Here is a 17,400-nt window from a genome sequence, read left to right on the forward strand (position 1 = left end):
CATTGAAAGTGAAGAGAGAAGATTTATTACCCTTTATCCATCTGTTTAACCCTTCAGAAGGAAAGTTAGAGTCACATTTGCTTAGAAAGTGATTGAGTCCTGGGTTTTAAGATAAGGATAGACCATTTTCTCCTTGTGGATAAACTGTTAAACAGAAAATAGGGCTACTTAGCTTAAAAAAAAAAAAAAAAGCAAAAACCCAAAACTGCTCCAAAACAAAGACTGGATAAAATCATGGACGACAAGCTTTCCTATTTATTTTTCATCCTCTGTCAGCCACCATCTTTGTGTGGGTGTATCGAATGTTTCTGAGGTTAGATTGTGTATCTTTCCAGGTGGGAGGGCAGGGACACCTCTCATCACTCTCCAGTCCTTATCCCAACATCATCATCTGGAATATCTCTTAAAACTCTGGAGAGATGGTTTGTTTCTAGAGCACCCCACTGGGCAGGGGCTATGCCTTCTAGAATGGAATATCCAGGATCCTTCCAGTTTTAATGTGAAGTGCCACTAGGCCATCAGGAAATGGTGATTGATTATCTGAGAAATTTCACCGTCTTTCTGCATTCACCAAAGCCATTACTCTAATGGGAAGCTGAAGTCTTGACCAATTCCCATTTAAGGTGACAAACATGAAAAATCACAGCATCTAGACAAGTGTGCTTGGTTTAGTCCCTGGTTGCTACAGGAGAGTTTATAAGAATATTTAGAAGTGACTTAGGGTCCTTTTTTCTCTCTCCTTAAAACCTATAAACTGTAGTCATTTTCACAGGTTTTTGCTAATTAATGCCACCATTGTGGAAATGGGACTGTTCTGCAAGCAAGCTGCAAAAAATGGGATTTTTATTGCTGGTGGAAAAACCTGGGGAATAATTAGCAGATCCGTGGAGATCCCTTGACTCTAGGCATGTGCATGGTAATGGCCAACCCTGGAGATCACTGAGGGAAATGGGGTCAGAGTTTCTACCTTAGGCCACGTTTATGTTGTCAGTTACAGCCTTCAAACTGCAGTTGGACAAATGTGGGAAAATGCTCTGTGAAATGCTAGACAAATGAATCTGATGTGGACCAATCTCAACTAGGAAAATTGGCTCTGCTTTGCTAAGTGCTGTACTGCTGCCAAGACTTGCAAATGAAATATTTTGATATCTCATTAAACTTGAGTCCCCAGAGAGGCACACACACACACACACACACACACACACACACACAATGGTTGATGAAGGTCCCCCTCAAGGTGCTTGGCTGGAGGAGATTACAGAAATGACAGACTCATCGGGCCAGAAGAGGACCTGGGGGTCATCTGGTCCAGAGGTTCATAACTGAGGATCCTTGGGGGAAAATAATTATAATTTTTGTTTTTACTAATCTCTAATTGAAATTTATCATTTCTTCCCATTTCAAATGTGGGCAAAACCCACAGGGACATCACTTGTGCCTGTGATTTTGACACAATAAAAGTCAAAGATGTCTTTGTATCACATTTCAGTGTTGCACATTATCTCGAGATATCGTTCATGCCCATTATGTCTTTGAAATTATGGGATTTAGGAGATCGACTGTTGGATATTATTATTTGTGTTACTAAAGAATATACATATATTATTATATCACACATTTAAAATTATTTTTAGCTCTGTGTTTTATGTTATTAATTGTTTTGTAATTGTATGTATTTTCTTTTATCCACTTAAAAATATTATTGTGAAAGAGGTCATAGGCTTCATCAGACTGCTCAAGAGGTCCATAATACAAGGTTTAAGAATGCTTCTGGGGATTTTCCTGGTGGTCCAGTGGCTGAGACTCTGAGTTCCCAGTGTAAGGAGCCCAGATTCCATCCCTGGTCAGGGAACTAGATTCCACAAGCCACAACTAAGACCTGGCATAGCCAAAATGAGTAAATAAATATTTACAAAAAGAGCATTTCCTTACACAATCTCTATTTGCAGCTGAGGAAATTGAGGCAGCATGGTGAGGGGCAGAGAAAGAGCCAGAATCCCATAGTGCTGTCTTTGTTCTCTTCCCACCATTATGGGACTCTGCAGAAGAAGAATGTACCCTCAGGAAAAACAATATACAACACCTCTGGCAACAAATGTTTTTAAGCTGAGGATTCAGGGACGATAAGAAATTCCTGAGGCTAATATTAGCAAATATGTTTCCAAATTCAAATGTACTTTTCTACCTTCCACTGTCTAGAGTGGACATTGCCAAGTAGAATTCATGTCATTATTAAAAAAAAAAAATCAACTCAGAGGTGCAATGATGCAGGTCATCTTTAAACTGACCCACAGAATACATTATTTGCTATTTTCTGCACCCGTAGCAGAAGTTTTATCTCCTGCATAGACTGCAGCCATGAAATTAAAAGACGCTTACTCCTTGGAAGGAAAATTATGACCAACCTAGATAGCATATTCAAAAGCAGAGACATTACTTTGCCAACAAAGGTTCATCTAGTCAAGGCTATGGTTTTTCCTGTGGTCATGTATGGATGTGAGAGTTGGACTGTGAAGAAAGCTGAGCGCCGAAGAAGTGATGCTTTTGAACTGTGGTGTTGGAGAAGACTCTTGAGAGTCCCTTGGACTGCAAGGAGATCCAACCAGTCCATTCTGAAGGAGATCAGCCCTGGGATTGCTTTGGAAGGAATGATGCTAAAGCTGAAACTCCAGTACTTTGGCCACCTCATGCGAAGAGTTGACTCATTGGAAAAGACTCTGATGCTGGGAGGGACTGGGGGCAGGAGGAGAAGGGGACGCCAGAGGATGAGATGGCCGGATGGCATCACTGACTTGATGGACGTGAGTCTGAGTGAACTCCGGGAGTTGGTGATGGACAGGGAGGCCTGGTGTGCTGTGATTCATGGGGTCTCAAAGAGTTGGACATGACTGAGTGACTGAACTGAACTGAAATGAAAAATTTAATCTGTGAACATTCCAATTGTGAATGGCAGGAAGCTGGGTGTCAGGGCAGTCTAGGCTAGAATGAGGATGGATTATTTGGTTTATTTTCTAGAATAAGATGCATTAATGATACATGTATGCTGAGTTGTGTCCAATTCTTTGCAGCCCTATGGACTGTAGCCCACCAGGCTCCTCTATCCATGGGATTTCCTAGGCAAGAATACCGGAGTGGGTTGCCATTTTCTCCTCCAGGGGATATTCCTGAGGATCAAACCTGAGTCCCCTGCAATTCCTGCACTGCAGGTCCATTCTTTACCACTGATCCAGCTGGGGGCCCATGTTAATGATGCACACATGTGTATATATCTCTGCTAGTGGAAAAGACAAGGAGCGGATTTATTTCCATATCTCTTATGAAAGTGTCAGGTGATGTGAATCTGTTACATTACCTGTTACCTGGTGTGAACATAAAGATGTAAGAAATTCAAATAAATTCTCACTCTCTCATGGTTCAGTTGGAGGCAGATTTTCTTAAAGTAATTGATCTTTAAACATTCTGATTTTCTAAGTTTGATAATTCATGTAATTGTAAAACCTTAGCACGTAACCTAATCCAGTAGTTCTCAAACTTTCTTCTTTTTTTTCCTTAGCAATTTTTCAGTGTGACATGTGTATATATTTATTTATATATTTTTTGGCTGTATTTTTGTGTGTTTTAACTTTTCATTTTGAACTAATTTCAGATTTATGAAAAAGTTACAGAATTAATTTCTTAGTATGCTCACATCAAGACTCTCCAAAAGTTAATATTTTTTATAATCACTGTACAATGATCAAAATCAATAAATTAACACTGATACTACTCTATTGTCTAAGCTGTTGAGCTTATTTAAGCTTCACCAGTCATCACACTAATGTTCTTTTTTTGGTCCAGAATCTGACCTATGATTAAATTATGTTACATTTAGCTTTTATCTCTGCTCTTCTCCTTTAATCAGAAAGGAGTCTGATTAAAGTCTTTCTGTCCTTTGTGACTTTGAACTTTAAAGAGTTTGGACCTGTTATTTTGTAAGTTTTTTCACCTTGGGTTGGACTGATGTTTCCTTGTGATTCTTTTCAGGCTACACACTCTTAGCCGGAAAACCACAGAAGTGATCTTGTGTCTTCCTCAGTGCACCATATTAGGAGGCATGTGATGTTGATGTCTCATTACTGATGTTGTTAACTTTGATCTCTTGGTTAAGGTGGTATCTGGTAGATATCTCCACTATCCGTTCAGTTCAGTCACTCAGTTGTATCCAACTCTTTGCGACCCCATGGACTGCAGCACGCCAGACTTCCCTGTGCATCATCAACTCCTGGAGCTTGCTCAAACTCATGTCCATTAAGTCGGTGATGCCATCCAATCATCTCATCCTCTGTCATCCCCTTCTCCTCCTGCCTTCAATCTTTCCCAGCATCAGGGTCTTTTCTAATGAGTCAGTTCTTCACATCAGGTGGCCAAAGTATTAGAGCTTCAGCTTCAGCATTGGTCCTTCCAATGAACATTTAGGACTGGTATCCTCTAGGATTGAGTGGTTTGATCTCTTTGCAGTCCAAAGGACTTCACTATAATTAATAAGTATTCTCCACTATAATTAGTAAGTATTCTGTGGGGAGATACTTTGAGACTTTGTAAAAATCCTGTTTCTCACCTTACTGTTCCCCTACTAGTTTTAACTGATAATTCTTCCCTTAACCAACTACAGAAATACTTTGTTTTTTGCACTTCATATTATTGCACTTTGTAGATATTGTGTTTTTTACAACTTGAAGTTTTGTGGCCACCCTGTGTTAAACAAGTCTATTGGTGACATTTTCCCAATAGCATTTGCTCACTGTGTGTCTTTGTATCACATTTTTATTATTCTTGGAAAGTTGCAAAGTTTTTGCTATTATTATATTTCTTAAGGTGATTTGTGATCAATGATCTTTGATGTTACTATTATGACTTGTTTAAGGCTCAGTTGATGATTAGCATTTCTTAGCAGTGAAATATTTTTTAACTAAGACATACCCATCACCCTAAGGGCAGAAAGTGAAGAAGAACTAAAGAGCTTCTTGATTAAGGTGAAAGAGGAGAGTGAAAAAGTTGGCTTAAAACTCAATTTTCAAAAAACTAAGATCATGGCTTCTGGTTCCATCAGTTCATGGCAAATAGATGGGGAAAAAATGGAAACAGTGACAGATTTTATTTTCCGGGGTTACAAAATCACTGCAGATGGTGACTGCAGGCATGAAATTAAAAGATATTTGCTCCTTGGAAGGAAAGCTATGACAAACCTAGAGAGCATATTAAAAAGCAGAGACATCACTTTGCTGACAAAGGTTTATACAGACAAAGCTATCACTTTTCCAGTAATCATGTATGGATGTGAGAGTTGGACTGTAAAGAAGGCTGAGCATGGAAGAATTGACGCTTTCAAACTGTGAAGTTGAAGAAGACTCTTGAGAGTCCCTTGGACTGTAAGGAGATCTAACCAGTCAATCCCAAAGGAAATTAACCATGAATATTCTTTGGAAGAACTGATGCTGAAGCTAAAGCTCCAATACTTTGGCCACCTGATGCAAAGAGCCTTCTCATTGGAAAATACCCTGGTGCTTGGAAAGACTGAAGGCAGGAGGAGAAGGGGAAGACAGAATGAAATGTTGGATGGCATTGCTGACTCAATGGACATGAGTTTGAGCAAACTCTGGGAGATAGTTCAGGAAAGGGAAGCATGGTGTCCTGCAGACCATGGGGTCACAAAGAATCAGACACCACTGAGGTACTGAACAACAAAAACAAAGCCCCTGGTGCAGGAGATGCAAGAGACATGGATTTGATCCCTGGGTTGGGAAGATGCCCTGCAGTAGAAAGTGGCAACCCACTCCAATATTCTTGCCAAAAAAATTCCATGGACAGAAGAGCCTGGTGGGCTACAGCCCATGGAACCACAAAGAGTAGGACACAACTGAGCACACACATGCTTTTTTAGTCATAATGCTAGTGCACACTTAATAGACTGTGGTATAGTGTAAACACTAGTTTTATATGCACTGGGAAACCAAAAAATTTGTGTGACTTGTTTTATTGTGATATTCATTCTACTGTGGAAGTTTGAAACTGAACTCCCATTGTCCCATTAGGTTTGTATGAGAAAGAAGCAATTTTACTCTAGAGAAGATTCAATATTTAACATGAAATCCAAAATTTCCTTTTCTTGAGCTTTGGATTGTTGTTCATAATTCCTCATTCATTGCCTCACTGAATTCCTTTCTCTCACTATTTACCCAAAGTTATAAACGCCATGACCATGTGACAGTTAAGAATGTGCACGCATAGTAAATGTACTTGAAAGACAGGCGTGGTAATTCCTGAGGGTTCTTACTGGATTTCAAGTACTTAAAAACATAGGAAAAGGTGCTAAGTGGATTCTTTTGTGCATAAATGTATTTCACTTACTCCTGTGAGTAGAGAAGAGCATTTATCTTCAAGGTCAAAACACCTAATCAGTGTACACCATACTGAAATAAACTTCTGGGTTACACACGTGTTAAAAACAAAATCTTCATGCCACATTTTAATACCCATCAAAGTGAGCTGGACTCTCGGGGAGAGAGAGGAAGGTTGTGATGGGGGATTTCTGGTGTTAACATTTGACCACCTACTTTAATTATTTTTGTAGTGCAATTCTAGGTGTATGGAAGTAAGCAGATAATTAAAACTGCCTCAGAATTTCACTCATTACTTTAGAATGGGCTGCAAGACTCAGATATACCTGGGTGTCCACCAAAGAAAGGTCCTTGGAATGACTGGGGCCAGCTGGTGAAAAGACCACCCCCCCCTCCCACCTCAGGTAATCCCCCAAAATGTGAATGAGAATTGACTTCTCACAAAACTAGTATTTTTCAGGGCTGACTCCTTTAAAAGTATGAAAGGGAAATTGTTAGTCACTCAGTTGTGTCTGAGTCTTTGTGACCCTGTGGTCTGCAGCCCACCAGACCCCTCTGTCCATGAAATTCTCCAGGCAAGAATACTGGGGTGGGTAGTCATTTCCTTCTCTGGGGGCTCTTCCTGACCCAGGGATCCAACCCATGTCTCCTGCGTTGCAGGAGAATTCTTTACTGTCTAATGTTGGTATAGGAGGGTTCACTTTTCTTTTCCAAGATAACAAGACAACTTCCTATGCCTAACAAGTTTCTTTAGTTTCACCTTCACTTCCAGAAGCCATCCTTGATTATAAGTTCCTCCTCCTTAGAGAACTCGAGTGCTGGAAGTCTAACACCTCCATCACCTCTCACTAGTTTCCACTGTCAAAGTTCCTTCCTGATGGCTGTTTGAAGATCTGCTTCCATAAAAACCCAATCTTTTAAAATCGAGCCATAATAGTAGACACCAAAGCGTGTTTCTTGACCTGCCCTTCCCAATACTGTAATAAGAACTTGGGATGAATTTTTAAAGCATGTTTATTAAGTGTATTGTGGACACAAGGCTGAGAGAGAGCACAATTTCCAAAAGACAGATTTAGGCTGATCTTAAGATCGGATTAAAACCCGAAAGGTCGTGACTGCTGAGTCTGGGCCAAATGTAACAAGCTGAAATTAAAAGGGCTATGTGTGAGATTGTTAGTTTGGGTCAGAATATCTGCTGGCATAAATACAGATCAAAGAAGAAGCAAATGGGCAAAAACAAAATGAAACAAAACCAAACTTGGTAGAGAGTTTTCACTGCAGATAAACCCACACTAGCAATGTGGAGTGGCTGGAAACATAACTTTCCAATCCATTCCTGTGGAGTCCTTGAATGCAGAATCTAGTGGCCTGGTAATGAAGACCTTGACCAAAATGTTGGAGGCCCTTAGGTCCAGTGCTAGTGACCTGATGTGGAGCATGGCAGCTTCTGAATTCTTGAGCAAACCCACTGGGTACATATTTTCTCAGTCAGAAGAGTTGTGTGATTTTCCATTAAGTTTGACTTTATACTAAGCTTCAAACCCTGTTGCCTAGTTTTTCCTTATGACAATCTTTCAGAAACAAATGGATTTTTAAAATAAAACATTAGCAACAATCCCCACCCCACCCTCCCCCCCCAAAAAAAAGTGGGGAGGAGGAAGAGAGAAACAAAAATGTCAAAGAAAATTCTGAAGACAAGCAACCAATTTGGCATAAAGAACAATAGTTTATGCATATGGAAATTAAGGTTGTGTTATGGAAAAACATCACAAATGTTTTGAGTATGAGAAATGTAATTGGATGTCACTGAAGTAGAGAGGAGGTGGATGCAGTCCTTTTCCTCAATTTAACATTTGCAAATGTTCTTTAGCTTTGTCATCCCCTGCGATCAGGGATCAGCTCAGTGTCAAAGAAACAATACTTATTTTGGAGAAAAACAGAGGTGAATATAAAGTAGATCTGTGGGCTGTTTTATTTCATTTTATTTTTTTGCTTGTTTGTTTTTCATTTTACCTACCTTTTACTCTTGTCCCAGTTGCATAAAATGTTCAACTGTGAGAACAAAGAATGAAAAGAAATAAAAGAAATGCGAGTTTCAGACAGAAAACAAACTTATGGTTATCAAAGGGGAAAAGGTGGAGAGGGATAAATTGGTAGTTGGAATTAACAGATACATATGGCTGTATATAAAATAGATAAAAAATAAGGACCTACCGTACAGTACAGGGAACTAAAATCAATAAAAAAGAAGCAATTGAAGAAATAAAAAAAGAAAAAAAGAAATGTGAGTAGATAGAATACTAGGAGAGTTTCCTGTAGGACATGAAGGGAGTCCATATCCTGGAACCCGAGCCCAATTCTCTCTGACTTTGTTTCTTGGTCTGTACCCCACCTTTCAGTGAGGCCGTCTAAGGTGGCCCATGCAAGCTTGGAAAAGCAGATCAGTTCTGAAGATGAACTGACACAATAGGTAACAGAGGAGTAAAAGAAAGATGCTTCCAGTGAGCAAGCAGATACAGACATCTGCCAGTGAGGTGTTTAAACAGAAGGAGGTTGCCTATTTTCTACTGATTTTTGATTCTGGTCTGAAGGGTTAATTTGGTGCCAGGGCTTTAGCTTTGCTCTGTCCCGGTCTCTGCAAGAAGTGAAGCTGTGAAGCCACTTAGAACCAGCACATAAACTGCTTCTAAATGATCAGAAACCTCTGGAGCTCTCCGCTTCAGTTCACTGGATGCCTTTAAGCAACAGAGATTTAAAAGTCCTGAGATTATAGGACCATAAAAATACACATTTACATGTGGTCACATGCAAGGTTTAAGACTGGGAGTGAACCACAAAGGGAATGCTTTATACAAGCACCAGAATTCAAGTTCAATTAATGACACAGCAGCTCTAAGAGGAACACGAGGAAAACACCTGAACTGGGGGCTCTTCTGAGCCCTGGGCGTGTGTTCTGGCCCTGCAAGTCTGCACGGTTGTTACTCCTTGCTCTCCTCCTTTTGGGGCCTTCTGCAGCCATATAAAATGCAGCTAGTAAAACAGGTTTCCGTGGGAGGGAGACTTGGGAGTGTCCGAATTTCCTTCTTCTTTTTTTTTTTTTTTTGCTTAACAATTAAGCAACAAAAACAGTCTGGGAAAATAGAAGACATTTCAGAGCTGGCTATGCATTCTGCACATGCCAAGGAGGGGGATTTCTGTAGCCTTTTGACTCCTAATCTTGTATTTACTTGTTGGCTAAGTTGAATTAATTTATTTAGTCTTAGAGACTAATTTAGCCCTTAGAAAGTCTTAGGGCTTTCTTTTCATCCATGAAGTGTCTCTTCTCTCTCCTCACCCCGAAGAATGGCAGGCTTACCTCAGATGGTAGCTTGGGGATCTCCTGTTACTGGGTTAGAAGAAATGATCTTAGTTTAATAAGCACATTATTCAGTGAATTCAAAATGGAAAGATAGTTTAGTGCTCACTGTGGGCCAGGCCTCATGTAGGATACCTAAGAGGGAAAGACACATGAAGGGACATTCATGGAAAGCCTGGAAAATGGACATGGGGTTAATGTAAGGGAGGCCATTGAGAGGACTGGGGTCTTATCCATATCCAGAGACTTGACAAAGATTTCTTGCTGAAATATAAACAGAGGCCATGGAGTAAGAGAGAGTCCATGAAGCAACAAGGGGAAGGAAGCACTTTCCAAGAAAACGGACAGTCTGACTAGGGCTGAGTGCTCGTGTGTACAAAGGAATGAAATTGTTGACCATTGTTGGTGCTGTCAGGCGTTCGGGATCTCACTGCCAAGAGCAAGAGAGCGAGGTATTCTCCCCGCCTGGAAAGTACTGGGGCTGGGTGATGGGGGGACTTCTGCTTCCCCTGATGCCAGCCGTTAGCAGGCATCCCCATCATACCCCAGGAGGCTGTATGAACCTGTTATGCCTCAATCGACCATGCTTTATCCAGGCCTTCTGAAGTATCTGTTTTGTTTCTTTAAATTGTGGGACTTCCCTGGCAGTCCAGTGGTTAAGACTCCACACTTCCATTCCAAGGGGTGCAGGTTCAATCCCTGATTGGGGAACTAGAATCCTGCATGCCACATGAGGTGGCCAAAAAATGAAGAAAATCTTGTACCCACTTGGGGATTAATACATCATTGGATAAAATAAACTTAGACCCAAGTAGAGAAGGAAAGGGGGCTCATTTGTTCTGTTATGTTGGGATTGGGGGAATGATTGGCACCTACCTAATGTTTGCCTTCTAAGCTAGTCTGAGAGAGTTGCTGCCAAGGATATCTATGAAAATATTCATAGATTAGGACATACTAAAGGGCAGAGAAAAACATCTAGCAGTTCATGTTCCTTGACCTCTCAGAAGCCCATTATGTAGGCCTTTAGGTTATAAAGGGTCATTTTCCTTCTCATCACATTTCCCTTAAGGCGTAAATGTTTGGTGATGTACTCATTAAACATTAAGGCCTCAAACAAGCACAAACACCCTTTTTTGGTACAGGGAAGAAGTTAGAATTGTGGAATCTAAAGCATCAGCAGGCAGGGGTACATTCTGGAGAGGGGAGAAGAGAGGTCCAAATAGAAGGAACACCCGACATTGAGGGAGCAGAGCAGGATTCGCACAGGAACTTGTGAATTACATGTTGTGTGACCCTGAACCTTCTGGATTTGAAATAGCTCAACTGGAATTCCATCACCTCCACTAGCTTTGTTCAGAGTGATGCTTCCTAAGGCCCACTTGACTTCACATTCCAGGATGTCTGGCTCTAGGTGAGTGATCACACCATCGTGATTATCTGGGTCATGAAGATCTTTTTTGTACAGTTCTTCTGTGTATTCTTGCCACCTCTTCTTAATATCTTCTGCTTCTGTTAGGTCCATACCATTTCTGTCCTTTATTGAGTCCATCTTTGCATGAAATGTTCCCTTGGTATCTCTAATTTTCTTGAAGAGATCTCCAGTCTTTCTCATTCTATTGTTTTCCTCTATTTCTTTGCACTGATCATGGGGGAAGGCTTTCTTACCTTTCCTTGCTATTCTTTGGAACTCTGCATTCAAATGTGTATATCTTTCCTTTTCTCCTTTGTTTTTCACTTCTCTTCTTTTCACAGCTATTTGTAACACCTCCTCAGACAGCCATTTTGCTTTTTTCTCCCCCCTTGGGTATAGTCTTTCTCCCTGTCTCCTGTACAATGTCCTGAACCTCTGTCCATAGTTCATCAGGCATTCTATCAGATTTAGTCCCTTAAATCTATTTCTCACTTCCACTGTATAATCATAAGGGATTTGATTTAGGTCATACCTGAATGGTCTAGTGGTTTTCCCTACTTTCTTCAATTTAAATCTGAGTTTTGCAATAAGCTGTTCATGATCTGAGCCACAGTCAGCTCCCGGTCTTGTTTTTGCTGACTGTATAGAGCTTCTCCATCTTTGGCTGCAAAGAATATAATCAATCTGATTTTGGTATTGACCATCTGGAGATGTCCATGTGTAGAGTCTTGTCTTGTGTTGTTGGAAGAGGATGTTTGCTGTGACCAGTGTGTTCTCTTGGCAAAACTCTATTAGCCTTTTCCCTGCTTCATTCTATTCTCCAAGGCCAAATTTGCCTATTACTCCAGGTGTTTCTTGACTTTGTACTTTTGCATTCCAGTCCCCTCTAATGAAAAGGACATCTTTTGGGGGTGTTAGTTCTAAAAGGTCTTGTAGGTCTTCATAGAACCATTCAACTTGAGCTTCTTCAGCATTACTGGTTGGGGCACAGACTTGGATTACTGTGATATTGAATGGTTTGCCTTGGAAACAAACAGAGATCGTTCTGTCGTTTTTGAGATTGCATCCAAGTACTGCATTTCATACTCTTCTGTTTACTATAATGGCTACTCCATTTCTTCTAAGGGATTCTTGCCCACAGCAGTAGATATAATGGTCATCTGAATTAAATTCACCCATTCCAGTCCATTTTAGTTTGCTGATTCCTAAAATGTCAATGTAGGAGAAGAAGATGGCACCCCACTCCAGTACTTTTGCCTGGAAAATCCCATGGATGGAGGAGCCTAGTGGGCTGCAGTCCATGGGGTCGCGAAGAGTTAGACACGGCTGAGCGACTTCACTTTCACTTCCCACTTTCATGCACTGGGGAAGGAAATGGCGATCCACTCCAGTGTTCTTGCCTGGAGAATCCCAGGGACGGGGGAGGCTGGTGGGCTGCCGTCTATGGGGTCACACAGGGTCAGACACGACTGAAGCGACTTAGCAGCAGCAGCAGCAAAATGTCAATGGTCACTCTTCCATCTCCTTCCAATTTGCCTTGATTCATGGACCTAACATTCCAGGTTCCTATGCAATATTGCTCTTTACAGCGGACCTTGCTTCCATCACCAGTCACATCCACACCTGGGTGTTGTTTTTGCTTTGGCTCCATCTCTTCATTCTTTCTGGAGTTATTTCTCCACTGATTTCTCCACTAGCATATTGGACACCTACCGACCTGGGGAGTTCATCTTTCAGTGTCCTATTTTTTGACTTTTCATACTGTTCATTGGGTTCTCAAGGCAACAATACTAAAGTGGTTTGCCATTCTCTTCTCCAGTGGACCACATTTTGTCAAATTTGGAAAACTCAGTAGTGGCCACAGAACTGGAAAAAGTCAGTTTTCATTCCAATCCCAAAGAAAGGCAATGCCAAAGAATGCTCAAACTACCGCACAATTGCACTCATCTCACATGCTAGTAAAGTAATGCTCAAAATTCTCCAAGCCAGACTTCAGCAATATGTGAACCATGAAATTCCAGATGTTCCAGCTGGTTTTAGAAAAGGCAGAGGAACCAGAGATCAAATTGCCAACATCTGCTGGATCATGGAAAAAGCAAGAGAGTTCCAGAAAAACATCTATTTCTGCTTTATTGACTATGCCAAAGCCTTTGACTGTATGGATCACAATAAACTGTGGAAAATTCTGGAAGAGATTAATACCAGACCACCTGACCTGCCTCCTGAGAAACCTGTATGCAGGCCAGGAAGCAACAGTTAGAACTGGACATGGAACAACAGACTGGTTCCAAATCAGTAAAAGAGTACGTCAAGGCTGTATATTGTCACCCTGCTTATTTGACTTATATGCAGAGTACATCATGAGAAACACTGGACTGGAGGAAGCACAAACTGGAATCAAGATTGCCGGGAGAAAATCTCAGATATGCAGATGATTCCACCCTTATGGCAGAAAGTGAAGAGGAGCTAAAAAGCCTCTTGATGAAAGTGAAAGAGGAGAGTGAAAAAGTTGGCTTAAAACTCAACATTCAGAAAACTAAGATCATGGCATCTGGTCCCATCACTTCATGGCAAATAGATGGGGAAACAGTGGCTGACTTTATTTTTCTAGGCTCCAAAATCACTGCAGATGGTGACTGCAGCCATGAAATTAAAAGACACTTACTCCTTGGAAGGAAAAGTTATGACCAACCTAGACAGCATATTAAAAAGCAGAGACATTACTTTGCTAACTAACAAAGGTCCATCTAGTCAAGGCTATGGTTTTTCCTATAGTCATGTATGGATGTGAGAGTTGGACTATTAAAGAAAGCTGAGCATTGAAGAATTGATGCTTTTGAACTGTGGGTGTGGAGAAGACTCTTGAGAGTCCCTTGGACTGCAAGGAGATCCAACCAGTCCATCCTAAAGGAGCTCAGTCCTGGGTGTTCATTGGAAGGACTGATGTTGAAGCTGAAACTCCAATACTTTGGCCACCTCATGCGAAGAACTGACTCATTGGAAAAGACCTTGATGCTGGGAAAGATTGAAGGCAGGAGGAGAAGGGGATAACAGAGGATGAGATGGTTGGATGGCATCACTAATTCAATAGACATGAGTTTGGGTAGACTCTGGGAGTTGGTGATGGACAGGGAGGCCTGGTATGCTGCAGTCCATGGGGTTGCAAAGAGTCGGACATGACTGAGCAACTGAACTGAACTGAGCTTTCTGGGGATCAAGTCAAATCAAAACAGATAATGCGTGTAATGTGTTTAGCATGCTGTTGGGCAGGTAAAGCAGACTTAGTAAGTATGGACTGTTATTGTGAACTATGGAGTACCTGTTGTGTGGTTAAGGACATTGAGTGGAAAAACTGCAACTGCCTTGGGTTGCTGTTGGGGGTGGGGATGTATATTGCACTGGAGATGTCATCGGGGACAAGAAGGAAGTCCATTTCCCTCTTGTCTCCAAGGTCAGATGGCATGATAGAGAACACAGGGACCAGAGGAGTGATAACTCCAGTAATTCTTGTTATGGATGTAAGTCCATATTGACTTAGGGGCAGCTTGACCTGAGTACTGCACAAACCCTTCGGCTTATTGCCATCACAGGACTTATTTCTTTCCAGGTGTTCCATGGAATGCTCTAGAACATTTATGAATTGAAAAGACTGTACAGAATCATACTCATAGACTTAGAGAATGAGCTTATGGTTACTAGGGAGGAAGGGTGGGGGAGGGATAGTTAGGCAGTTTGGGATGGATGTGCGTGTGTGTGTGTGTGTTAGTCACTCAGTCATATCTGACTCTTTGCAACCCCATGGACTGTAGCCGCCAGGGTCCTCTGTCCATGGAATTCTCCAGGGAAGAATAATGGAGTGGTTAGCCATTCCCTTCTCCAGGGGATCTCCCCAACCCAGGAATCAAACCTGAGTCTCCTGCATTGCAGGCAGATTCTTTAACGTCTGAGCCATCAGGGAAGCTCATGGCCATGTACACACTCCTATATTTAAAAGGGATAACCAATAAAATCCTACTGAATAGCACAGAGCCCTCTGCTGAATGTTTTGTGGCAGCCTGGATGGGAGGGGAATTTGGGGAGAATGGATACATGTATATGTATTTCTGAATCCCTTCACTGTTCACCTGAAACTATCACAATATTGTTAATTGGCTATACTCCATTATAAAATAAAAAGTGAAAAAAAGTTAAAATATGAAAAAAAGGCTGTACACATGCATGGTATTACTATTACCATGTATTAACTGGTGAAGTGGTCCCACTTAGGGGACCACTTATAGACAGGACATACTGGGCACAACCCAAACTCCCCATCCCTTTTCCTTCCCATTTTGAAGCATATATTTATGTTTACTCACTGTTACTGGATCTGGAGCACAGACTTCTAGCTCTCCTATCTCTTCTTTGCTGATATTCAAAATTTCATGAAGGCTATCCTGGGAGACCTAAGCAGTTGTGGGAAGAAAATGTAAGTCAGAAGTCAAGATGGGGGATGAAGGAAAATCAGAATCTGTTACAGAAGTTTAAATTAAGCGTACCACAGAGCAGGGAGCTGAGTCACAGAGCATGGAAGTGAAGCCCACGTGCATCTGATAATGCTGACACTGTCCAGTGGCTAATTACATGTCCATTGTCCTCATGTTTTCTATGGGGTCTGTGATGCTCCCTCAACTCACACTCCTTGTATTCACTTTTTGTCTTGCATTCTTGTGGCTGAGTATTTTGTGTATGTGGAATGGGGATAGTAATCTGAAGAGGCATCACCAGATGGTGAAAATGAAGAAGATGGAAGATTCTGACTGTTGGTAGGTATGTGGGGTGCTTCCGGTGGGAGTCAAAATTGACACAATCTTGGAAAAATGCTTGGAATTCTTACTAATGCTGAATATAAACCTCTCCAGGGCTCAGTAAATCTAATTTTTGCTATGTACTCAACAGAAATGCATAAACTAGTTAGTAAAAGACATGTAGTATAATGCTCAAATATGCTCTAACTGGAATTACCCAAATGTCTATCAGCAACACAACAGGTTGATTAATGGTGCCATGTTCCTAGAATGGGGTGCTCTACAGTGCTGAGTATGAGGGATCTAATCTCAATTTACATCCATCAATTATACCTAAACCAAACCAAAAATTAGAGGCAAATGCTGAACAAAAGAAGCCAGTTACAAAAAAGAACACACTGTATGATTTTAGTTATATGAAGTATTAAAAACAGGCATCGATAATCTGTGCTGTTTAGAAGTCAGGATGGTGGTCACCCTTGGAAGACTAGTGACCAGAGGAACGCATGACCAGAGGCTTCTCGTGTGGGTGACTCGTGTTCTGTTTCTTAGTCTGGGTGTTTGTTGGTTGCAAAAGTGTGTTCAGTTTGTGAAAATTCACTGAATTGTATGCTGAAGTGTATTTTAAAGTATATTTCCAATGTTATGTTTCAATATGTTATTAAAATGTTGGCAAGATTAAGTTCATTATTTCTACTGCATTTACCTTGCCACTCTAGACACAATTAGCAATTTTTGTGTCACCAAGCTGACCATCTAAGTCATCCAGCTACAGACAATTCCTGCAGTCCTTAAATTTATACAACATTTCAAACAGAATAGAGAATTTTCATATCATTATTTTAGGATGATAGAGTCAATGTCTTCATCTAAAAGCTGAAGCTATGGGAGGGAGCTTTTTTTAATTTTAAAATGCTAATCCAATGCAGCTATAGGTGGGATTTCATGAAGTAGCAAACACTCTAAATTATTAGAGTGATACTGTAAGAAAAACATATCTACAAAGCAAATGTGCATTTTTCGAATAATTTTGAACTCAAAATTTCATGTGAATCTCTTAATAAAGAGCAGGGAAAATTGACAACATAAATCTTCAAAATCTGAGGCTAGAAATATTACCCTCATAGGGCTATTGCAAGTAGTAAACAAGATCTTGCATATAGTAAGGTTCCTGACAGTGGCAGGCACTCAGAGCACTGGCAGTCCGAAACCCCTGATTGAACTTGAAATAAGGGAAAGGAGGAAAAATGAACAATTACTAAGCAAGCATTATGTGTCAAGTGTTACTCATAAATTCATAAGTGGCTGTATAAGTCATCTTACTTAATCTGCTATCAACCCTGTGGGATAAAAGTGGCATTCCCCATTTTCCAGATAAGGTCAATGTGGTTCAGAGAGCCAGGTAGGTGACATCACAGAACCATAGGAAACACAGTGATATTTGAAGCCAAGCTTGCTTCCTTCCAAAAC

Source organism: Bubalus kerabau, chromosome 13, assembly GCF_029407905.1.
Source record: "Bubalus kerabau isolate K-KA32 ecotype Philippines breed swamp buffalo chromosome 13, PCC_UOA_SB_1v2, whole genome shotgun sequence".
Classification (NCBI taxonomy): domain Eukaryota; kingdom Metazoa; phylum Chordata; class Mammalia; order Artiodactyla; family Bovidae; genus Bubalus; species Bubalus kerabau.